Source organism: Manacus candei, unplaced genomic scaffold (assembly GCF_025592945.1).
Source record: "Manacus candei isolate 608988 ecotype Guabito, Panama unplaced genomic scaffold, ASM2559294v1 h1tg000031l, whole genome shotgun sequence".
NCBI lineage: Eukaryota > Metazoa > Chordata > Aves > Passeriformes > Pipridae > Manacus > Manacus candei.
In genome coordinates, this window is record NW_026138079.1 from 154529 (window position 1) to 166842 (window position 12314).

At 49.4% G+C, this 12314-nt stretch overlaps 1 long non-coding RNA gene across 1 annotated transcript; it reads right to left on the reverse strand.

Annotated features, from left to right (window-relative positions):
- Positions 1–4551: 4551 nt before the first annotated feature.
- Positions 4552–6638, reverse strand: LOC127472738 (uncharacterized). The gene is made up of 3 exons (XR_007905146.1): positions 5765–6638; positions 4874–5396; positions 4552–4799 (listed from the first exon to the last, which is right to left on the reverse strand). It is a non-coding gene; the product is annotated as an uncharacterized LOC127472738 (long non-coding RNA).
- Positions 6639–12314: the final 5676 nt, after the last annotated feature.

Here is a 12314-nt window from a genome sequence, read left to right on the forward strand (position 1 = left end):
ACACGCGCCCAGGGAAATCCTGCACATGAGGACGACTCCACTCCAGCAGGGAACAGCCAGGTATCCTTACTCGGCTGGGACAATTCCCCGTGCCTCCTGCACGTGCTGCCTTTCAGCACCAAAAGGACAGAAACACCTCACTCCCCTTACCAGTGCCACAACACCCCATCAGATATGACACTGTCCCTTCCGAAATCCTCTTCACAACACAAAGGGTGCCTCACCTGCACATCTGCCTGGCAACGCAGGGGAGGTGGAAGAGGAGCCTCGTTAAATTGTCCCTGTTTATAAATGCATTGGTTTCTGAGCCAGAGAAGGGGAATAATAAGATCAGCCTGCAGATCAGTGCATGGAGCTTCGCACACAGTATTGCCAGCAGAGGCCATTCACATTTTCAACGTGCTACCCAAAGTGTATCATTACCCAGCCCCAAATACAACACTGCAATACATTGGTTATTGCCCCTCAAATTACACTGGGTGGGAATGCCCAGCACCTCCCCCAGGGCGGGGAGTTCCACACTGGGTGACCATGAATGGTGAGGTATTTTTGGAATCCTCGGTGGCCCGTTAGCAGCCATGACCCCTCAGGCTGGGTGTGGAGGTGCCGGTGACTCCCTGAGGGGTGTTATCACCTGTGAGGACAGGAACATCCTTCTGTCTCACAGGCTTCTTAACACCCAGCTTATAGCCTGAGGGGCCAAGAGTGCTCTGGGCAGCTGCTACAACTGTTGTTACCAGTTCCTGGGAAATGACATCGAGGGTGTAGAATACTCAGTTTGAGTCACACTCACACAGTGAGGAACTGGGACAACACACAGCGTCAGCATCAATGCTAACAGTACAATTAACTGTACTTCTCCCTTTCCGGTGTAAGACATGGACATTAGTGCAATACAGAAAACAAACCGCCCAAGTGAACATTCAGAATTAAAACATTAAGGCATGATTGATTTTTTGAACACAAGTAATAAAACCAATGCAGGTCCCTGCAGAAAGAAAACAAAATTATTTGAACTGATAGCTACAAAAATCAGCACAAGCAGCAATCTCTGGCTAATAACCATGGCTGAACTGCCAATCCCAAAGACAACTCTTTATGCATCTGAAATACTGGAATTGCCATTTCAAGCTTCAGTCACGTTATTTCCTACTGCCGAGAAAAGCAATATTTAAAAAAACCCCAATCAACAACACACCACAACTCCGTAAATAAAAGGAACTGAATCCTCTTCTACACCTCCAGTGCCAAACAATACACTCTAAGAATATGATGTTTTGCCATCTCCAACACATCCTCTGAGCTGCGGCCTGACTCTTGAGATCGGGCCATCTGAGAACGACTTTAAAACACAAAATAAGCCCTCAGAGACAGCACGGATTTAACACCATTCTCAAGCAAAGGGGGTTTAGTCAAGAGCTAACGTAAGTTCATCGTGGCAGCTCAAGCACCCTATGGCTGAGCTTTTATTTAAAACCTTTCCAGTGTTAGCAGAAAGCCCTGTTCGTGCAAAATTAAATCCGAATTTGGCTCTCAGAGCCTCGCCCCACCACTTGACCGCGGTTGTTTAAACATCTAAAATAGAAAGTCAGTCCTGTACAACTCTGTTACAGCCCGAGAGGAGAGAGAAAGAGGACTCTGGGAGTGAGGTAGAGAGGAAAGAGTCAGTTCTCGGGGCACGAGAAGCTTTCTCCAAGTCCCCCTTGTCAGATGGCTGCTGTGTTTCCTTAGTGTGAGCCCAAGAACACCTTTGCTTTATGGACTGTCCCAGTGACGTGGCAGGACGCTCATCACACAGAGTTCTGCAGCTCCCAAAGCTTAAAAATACTCCCCTTGCTGCGAGATTTTTGAATGCCAGAGCCCTGTGAGCACACAAAGCAAAGCAAAGCAGAGCACACAGAAGTTCCTCTCCACAGTGAGTGACGGCTGACAAAGGCTCAGTCCTGCCCTCTGAGGGAACAGCGCTTTGGCACCTCTCTGCTATTCATTCTCCACTTCTTCTACACGAGTGCTGCAAACAACAGTTCTCAACAGCTACCCTCCCTCCCAGCCACAGCCTGTGCAGCTCCAGGTGGGTCTGCAGGCCCAGCTTCCTCCCTGCTGGGCCCAAGCATCTCCATGGTAGTGCAGTCCATCCCAATCCACCACAGAGTCTCGACAGGTGAAGCAACCTGGCCTTTTAACACCTTAGTCACAGGCACACAGCAGGCTTCCATGTAAACCAAGTTCATTTAAGTGGTAAGCAACTCCTGTGCCATTGCCAGGGCCAGCCTCACCACCCTCCAGCAGTGCCTTCAAAACCGCTATTTAAAAAACTTCCACCAGAAACCTTCCAGGTTTGTGCTTTTTCAGAGCTTGCCACAAAACACACAACCTGGTAACCTGGCAGTTATTTGTTTCCTTCACATGAGCACTCGGAAGTCCCAGGGAAGAGGAAACCACAAATACTCCTTCGAGGGGAAACAAAATAATTACATATTTGCATAACAAAGTGATATTAGCAAAATCTGTTCGGCATGTGAAGACCAATCCCACATTTGTGCTCTCAGTTGCTTGGCTCTCAGCCTCTGCAGAATTCACTTACCAAAGCCATCTCAGCTGCTGTGGCTCCCACATCCCAGCTCTTCTGGCTGTCATCTGGAGAATTCCCCCCTGCAGCTCTGCCTCAGTTGCCTTGCACCCCCCTCTGCACATCTGCTGGGCTGCCTGAGATGGGCTTCTGTGTGCTCTGCTCTGGCAGGGCTCCTCACACCGAGTCTGAGTCAGTGCCACCAGCTTCGTCCCAGCAGTATGTTCCCAGCCCCACAAAGTCACCTTTTGGCCAGGCAGGGCAGGGGGGGAAGCCCAGAGCAAAGGCCCTTGTGTGCAGCCATTCCCTGTGTCCCCCGGGCTGGCTTTTCAGGGTTCACCAGCCAGGCTGGCTGTTTGCTCAGGTGGCCAGGAGCAGCCTTCCCGCTGCAGGGGCCTTCCAGAAGAATTCCTTCTCTCGGGCCCCAGGATCACATGTTTCTCTCATCACAGGGAACTTGTGCTGGGGGATCTGTAATAACTCTGCCCAGAGCCGAGCTGAAATAAAACAGCCCTCGAGTGAACACCAGCCAAAGAAGAGGAGCGACACTCCCTTCCGTGCAGAGCCACGTTCTGCACACGCAGCTCGTCGGCGTGGCCACGGTCTGCTCAGCACCTGGGCTTCTGTTTGCTTGGCAGTGGGAACTGGGCCTTGGCCTGCACTGCTTGTCCCTGCCTGCCTCGCAGAGAAGTGCCCAAAGGTCTTAGTCTTCTGTAGTCTGATTGCTGGATGTGGGCAATCTGAGTTCATGGGGCATGTTCCTCAACTGCGTCTTTCACTGATGGTCAAAGGGAGAACATCAAATGACTTTAGTGTTTTATACTAAATACTAACAACTTTTCTGTGATTCTGCTGGTGGCTCGTGATGGAGCAGTTCACCACCAATCTCATGCTACTTTCCAGCTTCATTCTGTGATCCAAAACAACCACCACAAGAGCTCCCAAAGCTGATGCAAGACCAAAGATCCAGAGTCCACATAAAAAGAACAAAACTATGATTGTGGAGGGGTGCTAAGGAAACATAAAAGACTACAAAACATACACAGGTTATTAAAATCTGTAGACCCTAACTCATGCACACAGTTCAGATGTGCTGCAAAAACACCCACAGCTCTCTCCCCTGGCCCAAAATCTCAAGATGCTCAGTCTGGGTTCCCTTAGGGCAGCGTGCAAACTCTGTACTCGCAGTAAATGTCACAGTCGGTGGTGACACCAAAATCTCCTCTAAGGAGAGAATGGAGGCACTTCCATTCACCTTATATTTACAGAGAGCAATAATTTTGGGCTGGACAGTTTGCATTTGTTTTGCTAAAAAGCCACAGGGCCTAAGAACACACGGGGGAAGCTTTCCTGTGGTTATCAGTCCCTGGAACACTTCTCTCCTGATTACCACGTGTTCGGCATGCCCACCTCACTCGTGTCTGCTCAGGGCTGAGCAGTGAGGCTGGAGAAGAACATCCTCTAAGACACGGATGATTTATACATAAATACTGTATTTTCCCTGATGAAATCTAAGGCTGAGCAGTGAAATGATTCATCACAAGGCCTTTCCTTACAAAGGAAAATTAACTGGCATCACACAGGAGAAAAGACCAATACATGGTACCACAATAATCCAAAATAAGGGAAAACACAGCGATACTGAACGAGAGCCTTTAACTGAAACACTGTTTTGTATGTAATCAAACTACTTTCAGGCCTCTGCTGCAGCACAGGAGATGAGTAGATTCAGCTCACGGTACTGAGGAATTTTTCAACCAAATGTTTATTTCAAGACCCTGATTGCTTAGACCTCACCAAGGATGTGGGAAATGCAGTTGCAGATCCATCCTTCACTGGATCTTTTAATTACTGACATATCTCAGACAGCAGAGCTTGGAAAATGCAGCCACAAAAGCCAGTAATGGCAGAGTCACCCTGAGCTCATTAGGGGCTGTTCTCTGCTTGCTTCTTCCCACTTAATACTTTAAAGATACCCGGTCTCTTCCAAATAATAGTTCTGGAAGTTTTAGGGAAAGTTTTTCCAAGGAGTTAAAACAGGTCCCTCCCTCGCTATTGGTTCTGGTTCCTGCAAGTTAGTCACCCAGAAAGAGCCTCTGGTCTTTTCAGCCAGGCACAGGCACGGGCTCTCTCTCCCGGGGCCTGGCACTGCCCCCTGCCAAGCCTTAGGCATCAGCTCTGCCTAGGGCAAGAGGTGGCTCTCCAGAGCCAAGGTCACTCCAGCTGCCACCTGTACCTGCAGCACCAGCTCTACCTGCAGCACCAGCTGTACCTGGAGCAGTCAGCTGTACCTGCAGCAGCCACCTGTACCTGCAGCACCAGCTGTACCTGCAGCACCAGCTGTACCTGCAGCACCAGCACCACGAGCAAGGCCAGCGCTTACCAGCACCACACATGAGGAGCTGGCCATTGTTCTTGCTAGGAAACAGTTGGCAACTGAAGAAAGCACTAGTTATTCCATTTAACCATCCATCAAAAAATCTGGACATAGGGGCTTCGGCCACAGCTATTTCCTGCTTGGAGTCGGAGGCAGAAGCGGTTCCTCAGCCACCCGTGAGTGGCAGCAGTGCCAGGCTGCCCGGGAGCAGCACACACACCCGTGAGTGGCAGCAGTGCCAGGCTGCCCGGGAGCAGCACACACACCCGTGAGTGGCAGCAGTGCCAGGCTGCCCGGGAGCAGCACACACACCCGTGAGTGGCAGCAGTGCCAGGCTGCCCGGGAGCAGCACACACACCCGTGAGTGGCAGCAGTGCCAGGCTGCCCGGGAGCAGCACAGACACCCGTGAGTGGCAGCAGTGCCAGGCTGCCCGGGAGCAGCACACACACCTGTCAGTGGCAGCAGTGCCAGGCTGCCCAGGAGCAGCACACACACCCGTGAGTGGCAGCAGTGCCAGGCTGCCCGGGAGCAGCACACACACCCGTGAGTGGCAGCAGTGCCAGGTTGCCCAGGAGCAGCACACACACCTGTCAGTGGCAGCAGTGCCAGGCTGCCCAGGAGCAGCACACACACCTGTCAGTGGCAGCAGTGCCAGGCTGCTCGGGAGCAGCACACACACCTGTCAGTGGCAGCAGTGCCAGGCTGCCCAGGAGCAGCACACACACCTGTCAGTGGCAGCAGTGCCAGGCTGCCCGGGAGCAGCACAGACACCCGTGAGTGGCAGCAGTGCCAGGCTGCCCAGGAGCAGCACACACACCTGTCAGTGGCAGCAGTGCCAGGCTGCCCGGGAGCAGCACACAGCTGACGTCTGCCCACGGCACGGCGTGTCCTGAACCCCTGGCACGCTCAGTCACCGAACGAAATGTTAAATAGACAGCGCAACCAACCACAGGATGTGACCCCCGGACCTGAGAGTTCCCTCCGAGTGAGCCAACACACGGGGAACTACTGCAAAAGCATCCCCTTTATTGTCAGGGAATCAGCAAGAGGAGAAGGACCGACTCTGTTTAGGTCCCTCCTGCATCTGTCTGTACCTCGTAACGCTGTCTTCACGTGCAAACAACTGGGAAGCGTTCCTCATTCCCAAACTGCACACAAAAGGTTCAACCCAAATCACATTCCACACAAGCACTTAGCCAATTTCTGGTTTGCGAGAGATTTTTTTTCCTTCTGTTCTGTTCTTTCTAGAGACAGCAAAAGGAGGGCAGGTTAGCTTTTTCCCCAAGTTACAACTTTTTCTCCCCTGATATTTTAGTGATTTGTAGTTGCCATTTCCCAGTTTAAAATGTCTGTGGTTAGTTTGTTCAAAGCTACAAAAAAGCCCACCTTTCCTCTGAAGAGACTTTCGATCTTTCTTATGAGATCGAAGTTGGAATTGAAAAAAGGAGAGAAATTAAAAGTGAAAAGTAATATTTGCTGCATTTGAACACGAGCCAGATGTGGAACCATCCATCTCCAAATCAAACATTTACAGAGTTGGCAGCAATGAATGTTTCTGCTCACACATGCAAACGTGGAGTCTGAATGTACTCTCCTTCCTACCTACCCATCCCTCTGACACTTGCTCCCCTTTCACACCCAAGGGTTATCCCCCAACTCCTGCACGGCCACTCCTCACGGCAGCACAGCGGCCTTGCTTCACCTCCAAACCATGTCAAGACTGCGACACAAATCCTGGATGTCCAATGTGAGACAGCAACATGCACAGTCAGGAGCCTGCAGGGTGACTGACAGAGCCACGAATACTAACGGACCTATAGTGCAGGTACTGAAAACCCTTCCCCAATCAGGGCACGGCACCTGTGCGTGCGGATACTGAGCGCCGTACACGGGGAGCACCACGATCCAAGGGAAGGACTCTGAATCACACAGATGTGGGGAGAAGATGCTCTTCCCCGTCCGGCTCCAGCCCCATGCCCAGAGCAACAGCAGCCAGCCCTGGATTCAGTCTCCTTGGGCTCCCCCCTCACCCCTTCACCACCCACTGCTCCAAGGCCTCAGCAGTGACTGGCCTGCTACCATCAGCACCTTGGGCAGCAAACCCAGAACTCAACCGCAACCAAGGGCCCAGGGGGTTTTGTAAACATTAGGTGTGATGACAAACAACTGAAAGAAACTGCATCTACTTTTTGTAAATTACAAAACAGAGCACTGCCCTCCTCACAGCGTTGTAGCTCTTGCCTAAGAGATCCCAGGCAATGTATCAGCCACGGCAATGTCACTACAAAACTGAGATATTGAAGAGAGACGCTCCAAGTACGTTCGATCGGACGAGAAGGGAACCCAAGCCTTGCTGTGCTGCTTCATTCAGAGAACTTTGTTTTGGTATGGTTCCATAAAGTGAACATTCTCCATTTTCTTTGAACAATTTGTACTACACTTGTTTCTCATCAGATTACATAAATTAGCTGAGAGGGAATGGATTCAATTACAGTCCAGATTCCAGACCTCTTAAGAACTGAATGCCTAACACATTCCTTTCATTTAATAAACTGGAACCAAATGAGGATTATATCATATAAATAATACTCCCTCGATAGAGCAATGCAATAAAATGGTAAAAATACTCTGAGGAACCACGTAGATCAAATACAAGAGCCTCTGATATCACCCTCTGGATTTCAAGTATGAACATCACATAAACTTGATTGTTCAGTATTTTTACTTTGTATTGCGAACAAGAATTCGATTCAAAGGCTATAACTTAAGACCAAGTTTCATATCTTCTGACAGCCTCAGACAGCCAAGGAAAAGATGTGTTGCAGCGAGGTATGGATTTCCACATTGAAAAGATAATTTGCTAGCTCTGCACAGCAGACAAAGCTCTCCTGCAAACTGCCAGATTTACGCTCTCCCGAGTGACTCCGAGCGAGCGTGACCGAGCGGGAGGGCTTCTCAACGCGCCAAGCGAGGCCGTGGCCCAGACACACTTCTTCTGCACAAAGGCAGCATTTTGGAACAACTCAAACCGCTAGGACAGCTTTTAGGAACAACCCTCTTGACAGAAATACTCCCCCAGCCTTTCAGCCTGAGAAGTAGACAGGCCATCTGCAGTCAGAGGTTTTTATACCCAAACACATCAGCATCCAGGGAAGAAAAATGCAGTGAAAAGTTTTTGATTCAGGGCTTGACAGAGGACTCAAAGCTGAAGGCACAAAATTATACAGACAGTCAAAGTATCCCATTTGCAAACAGCATTTTGAAGGAGCTGGGTAGAAAACAGAGGCAGAGAACAACACACCAGGGTGAGGGATGCTCATTAAAAGTACAATTACCTGCAGGAAAATGCTTTTTAGATCACTGAAAAATGGCTGGAGACAGTTTTGATGACAGCCCCGGCAATTACAGCTTGTCTAGTCCTCCAGCTTTATTTAACTTGGCATGTGACTACAAATCCAGGATCCAGCAGGAGCACTCCACAGCTGAGACTCCATCCAAGAAACAGGATGGGTTTGCCCACGCAATGAAAAGCTTTGCAGGGGACACGTTCAGTTCTCTGACAACAAGAATGCTTAAATCAGTACAGTAGGAGCCCAAGCCTGTCTTCCTGGGCTTCTTCATTCCTGTCCCTCCATCTGGCCAATAGTTTCTCCACAATATATCAACCTCAGCAAGTACGGCAAACAAGCTGTCCTGGAACTCTGTCTGAACTTCCCTTTCTGTTCAGCAGGAAGGTTCAAGTGCAGTTTTGCAAATGTTACAGTCCAGCTCTAAAACCCCAGATACAAGAGATAATCTACCCCCACTTCCCTCCATTTTTTTACCAAAGAGGTCAAGTGACCTGAAGCTACATCCTACCTCCAGAAGGAATGAACATGCTGAGATGTCTGTGAGGTTTGCAGCGTGCCTCAGTTTTGACACAAGGAGCAGAAAAAGAGGTTGAAGCGTACATTAAATGAGACTTTTTCAACTCGGAGCAGTCAGGACTAAGCACATCTATCGGACACAAGAGGGCTATTTCCTGTTGAGTGTGACAACCATGACTTAAAAAGGCTTATCTGTGAGCAACTACTAAAGTCCTAATACACAGAAAGGACAAATTATGCAAAGCATGCACAGTGTTACCTTCACTCCTGTTCTTAACTGAGTCATGAACAGCAACTGTCTGTTCCCCCCTGCGATTTAAAAGTACAAAATGAGGGTCTTTGCTTCCCATCTCAGGTGTGCTGAGAGATTTCAGTCTCTTCCTGGTGACTGAGCCCTGAACAAAGCACCCAGACTCCTCAACAGCTCCCCTGGCCCACTCAACCTTTGGTCCTGCTTTCGGGTGCCTCTGTAACACACCCCCGGGTTTGGTGGAACAGGCCTGGCAGTGATTTTTACACAAACCACTCACCTGGTTTTATGCCAGGGGGGTTGGTTTGCCCATCTACGATGCTGCAGTCCATGCACTGACCACCAGGCAAATGGAGAAAGAGCGAGAACACTATTTGATTTGGGATGCACCTCTGCAGACAAAGCTATACTCACTCCAGGTCATATTCCCTGCAGATCTGTAGTTTTTCAGAGGGGTGTGGACTGGGAGCTGCTCACTGCACATCTCTGCTCCGTGCCCTGGCCAGGGGACACGGCGGGCTTCACCAGCCCTTTCTCTGGCAAGACAACCCCTGTACCGCTTCAGTCTGAACAGCTAATGAGTTCCAGAGAAAAATGTGACAATTTAAACACAAGCAAACAAACAGCAGAGCAAAATCTGTGCCCAGAAGCAATGTTGACTAAGGCGAGGCGGCTGAATGGAGATAGGTTGGCAGAAGGCAATTCTTTATCTCACGCTACCACCACTCAGAAAGCAAAAAGGACCAGCAGACAGAAGGGTTGCTGCACCCTGGGATCCACAGAAAACACCCTAAAGGCAGAGCACAGAGGTCACAGAGCAGGTGAGATATAACAGTATCTGTGAGCTGCCCATGTTTGTTTTCACTCCACTGAAATCCAGTGATGCTCCTTTTTTTGAACGTGGGGAAATGGAAACAATACCACATGGAACTCTTTCAACAAACATCTTTTATTTTAACAGCAGCAGATTTCTAGAGCGTAATGGTTTATCTGGCAAGCCTTTGTTATACTTGAGACACGTTTCCTTTTCCAATTTCACATTTAATTCCATCAAAACACGTGTTACTCATTTTGCAATTTTGTCCCCTCAAGGCTATGGATGGGAAGAGCCAGAAGAACCTCCTGCAGTACATCTGACCATCTTGAAACACGAATCTCCTGCCTGTCCTCAGCGCTCCCCATTTGGAAGAAGCGATTGATGCACCTGCAGAGCCAGGTCCAAGGCCAGGTCCCATGCCCAGCACACAGCAGGGGCACTGCACACTCAGGTCCAAGCCCAGGGGTGTGCCGTGCACCTGAGAGGGATTGCCAGCTGTGAAGGAACGCCCTGGCTCACACGGTGGGACCTGATCCCTGAGAACAGCTGCAGATGTCACAGCACCACGTCAAACACCAGGTCACACGCGAGGCTCTTTGCTGACAAAATCAACCTCCCAGAAAACTGCTCCGATGTAAACCATGTAAACCACGGTGGAACTCAGGCAAGTACACGGACTGCCACACCAGTGCTTTACAGGCTCCAGGAGAGCAACCAGGCTAACCACAGTGCCACATGTTACAGGTACCCTCTGAGGCCTCCTCCTCAGCACTAAAGGCCTTGAGCCTTCTCATCTGCCAACACCACTGCTCTTCTTTCCTCACCCACGATTCGTTTCTAATCACCCGGCAGCATTCACTCATGCAACTAGGAATCAGCTGAATTTTCTTGAGTTCTTCCAAACTCTAATTGTGGTGCATTTTTTTGCCCCTGAGAAGACTTGTACAAATTTGCACTTCCCTCCCGAAATGATAAAGCTGTTGACAGAAAAGTAACTGAGAGGATAAAAACACCATAAAACCCATGAATAGGGAAATCCTCTCCTAAAAGTCTCCTCATTACTCTTCTGATTTGTCTCTAGCACAGTGAATTCTATTAAATGCAGAGTTTGTGCTTTACATCCACCCCTGAGTTTTCAGGAATTTCTATGGCAAAAGGTGAAAGAGCTTTTGTTTGAGATGGGGTTGGAAAGATCTAGCAGCTACAGCCAAGTTCTTCTCCAAAAGGAGCAGACCCAGCTCTTTCCCCAGTTCACTCACACCAAGGTATAACTGGGCACAGTTTCCCAAATAACTCTTCTTTTGATGGCAGTTCTGATGGAACCTCGGAGAACAAACGGGAATCAAAGCACCCAGCGAGAACGTGCTCTGACACAAAGCCCTGGAGAGCTGAACTCCACGGACCATGACAGCTGCTGGGACCTGCTGGGGGCTTCACAACCTTTCCTCTGTCAGCACACTTCAACTCTCCTAAAACCAAGTTAGGAGACCTGAAGGACGATGGCAAAAATTCATGCCAAAAAGAACAGACGTTCACTGATGGCTCAAGGTTTATAGATACAGTTAAAACCAGCTTTACTCAGGTCAGTCAAAACATAACGAAGATCCCTGGCCCGAGACAGGCTCACAAAATGCAACAAGCAGCTCAAATCCCCACCAGAGTCCTCAAACTTCCACAAAAGAGAGAAAAAAAGCACCAAAATTAACTAAAAGGAGAAAGACGGGAAAGGAAGTAAAATCAAAGCAAAGCAGAGTGTCTTGCTTTTAAGACAGGAAAGTTTTAAAGGCTTTGATCATAAAAAAGCGTACTCATTTTTCACATCACCGGGCACAGAAGTCAGTTAACTTGTTGATTTTGAAATCCTAATTAAAAATAGGGCTTGCTGTCCATCTGCCTGACTAGGTATGACCTGCTGTGGGGTTAGGACTCCTCAAAGGCACCTCGCCGATGCCACAGAGCTTTCCCTGCGCAGAGGGCAGGCCAAGCCCGACCCAGGCTGTGGCTCCTGTCCTGCCCCTGCAGCACCTCCCTGCAGCCACGCTGCTTCTCCCACAGGACAAAAGGGACTGCAGTCCTCACAGCCTCTGAGTCCTTCTCCGTTTTTTTATTTGGGGAGAGACCTTTGAAAACAACCCACCTGTTTAAAGAACACTCTTTCCCAGTCTCTGTCAAGGTTATTTGAACAGACTGCACTGTAATCAATGTCAGGTCTCCAACCCCTCAACCCAACGAGTCCTTCCCAGACTGACTTTTTTTTTTCCTTTTTAAAATATTCGTTTACTGAAACACCCGTAAAATCCGCCCAGCAGCCTCAGGGCCTGAACTTCAGCTGTATTCCCTGTGTGTGCTCAATGCTGGCACTGCTGGAAGAGAGCAGGGAGAAGCTCCCACTCTGGCATTGGGTTGGTTACAGGTTTGTTCCCCAGTTCAGGGG